This window comes from Meleagris gallopavo, chromosome 2, assembly GCF_905368555.1.
Source record: "Meleagris gallopavo chromosome 2, MGAL_WU_HG_1.1, whole genome shotgun sequence".
Taxonomy (NCBI): Eukaryota; Metazoa; Chordata; class Aves; order Galliformes; family Phasianidae; genus Meleagris; species Meleagris gallopavo.
In genome coordinates, this window is record NC_139405.1 from 106,296,099 (window position 1) to 106,298,310 (window position 2,212).

Below are 2,212 nucleotides of genomic sequence, written 5' to 3' on the forward strand. Positions count from 1 at the left end.
CCAAGCTGAATGGTGCGATTTACACGGTGGAAGGAAGGGATGCCATTCAGAGGGACCTCAACAGGCTTGAAAGGTGGGCCCGGGTGAACCTAATGAGGTTCAACACAGCAAAGTGCAGAGTTTTGCACTTGGGCCGGAGGAATCCCAGGCATCCATACAGACTGGAAAGAGCGGTCCTTGAGAGCAGCCCTACATAGAAGGACCTGGGGGTCCTGATGGATGAAAAGCATAACATGAGCCAGCAGTGTGCTCTTGCTGCTTGGAAAGCAAATGGTATCCTGGGTGATTGTCCCCCTCTATTCTGCTCTTGTGAGGCCCCATCTGCAGTACTGTGTCCAGGTCTGGAGCCCCCAGTACAAGAAAGACAGGGAGCTATTGGAGAGGGTCCAGAGGAGGCCACAAAGATGATCAGGGGACTGGAGCATCTCCTCTATGAGGACAGGCTGAGGGAGCTGGGCTTGTTCACTTGGAGAAAAGAAGGCTGCGGGGTGACTTCACTGCAGCCTTTCAGTACCTAAAGGGAGCCTACAGACAGGAGGGGAGTCAGCTCTTGGAAAGGGTAGATAACAGCAGGATGAGAGGAAATGGTTTGAAGTTGAGGGAACCGTGGAGATGTGGCACTGAGGGATGTGGGCAGTGGGCATGGTGGGGGTGGGCTGGGGTTAGGCTTGGGGTTCTCAGAGGTCTTTTCCAACCTTAATGGTTCTCTAACCATCAAGGCATCTCATGCCATGGAGTAGCAGCTACAGTCAATTCTTCTGACACTGAGAAAGTTTCAGGATGATGCACAGGGTGATGCTACCACAGTGCTGCCCCATGGAAGGAGCACAGGGAGAAGGAAAATCTTACAGTCACACACAGTCACTTAAAGCCCACACAGTTCTAACCCCTACTGTGGGCTGGGTGCCCCCCAGCAGTTCAGACTGCCCAGAGCCCATCCATGGCCTTGAGCAGGTGTGGGGCACCCACTGCTCTGGCCAGCAGTGCTGGGGCATCACTGTCCCCTGAAATCTTAGATTATGGCACAGGCTGGGACTTAGGTTTGAAAGAGAAAGTGGATTTATATCAGAATTTTCAAAGAGCTTTTCAAAAATGAAAGGCTGAGTAACCTGGGTCTGTTCAGCCTGGGGAAAAGAAGATTGAGGGGGGATCTGATCAATGTTTATAAATATCTGAAGGACAGTGGGAGGCAAATGGATGAGGTCAGGCTCTTCTTGGTGGCACATAGCAATAGGACAAGGAGCAGTGGCCTAAAAACTTGAACACAGAAAGTTCTGTACAGACATGTAGAAGAACTTCTTTGCAGTAAGCGTGACAGAGCACTGGCACAGGCTGCCCAGAGAGGTGGTGGAGTCTCCTTCTATGGAGATATTCCAGACCTGTCTGGATGCCAACCTATGTGACCTATTGTAGGGAACTGTTTTAGCAGGGGGTTGGATTCAATGATCCCTTGAGGTCCTTTCCAACCCCAGCAGTGCTGGGATTCTGTGATGATAAAGAAGAAAGCCAGAAGCAGGCTCTGTGTTTTCCCCAGGCAAAGAGCAGCAGGCAGTGCCTGGCAGGCACCTCGAGTGCTGTGTTCAGATTTGGGTTCCTCACTACAGAAAGACATCGAGGCCTGTAGCGTGTGCAGAGCAGGGCAATGGAGCTGTGAGGGGTCTGGAGCACAAGCGTCATGAGGAGTGCTTGAGGGAGCTGGGATGGGTCAGTCTGGAGCAGAAGAGCTCAGGGAGACCTCATTGCTCCTGACAGGAGGTGTGGCGAGGTGGGGTGGCGATAGGATGAGAAACGTTTCTCCTCATAAAGAGCGGTGATGCCGCGGCACAGCTGCAGGGAGGTGGTGGGGTCGCCGTCCATGGAGGTGCTCAGAACCGTGGGGATGTGGCACTGCGAGATACAGTGGGCATGGTGAGGTGGGCTGGGGTTGGACTCGGGGATCCTAGCGGTCATTTTCAACGTGAATGATTCCACGCTTCTACAAACACGGGGCGGGCGATGGGCGGGCGATGGGCGGACTGGACGCAGCCCACCCATACGCTCCGCGCACGCCCCTTCTGCCCGCCCTCCTCAGCCCCGCCCACCGCGCTCCGTGCCCGCCCTGTGCTGCGGAACGCGCGGCCGCGGGGCGCGTTGTGCGCCGGACCAATGAGGGGAAGCACTTCCGGTAAAGGCGGGGTTCCTTCCTCCCCAAGCACGCCCACTCGGACCACTA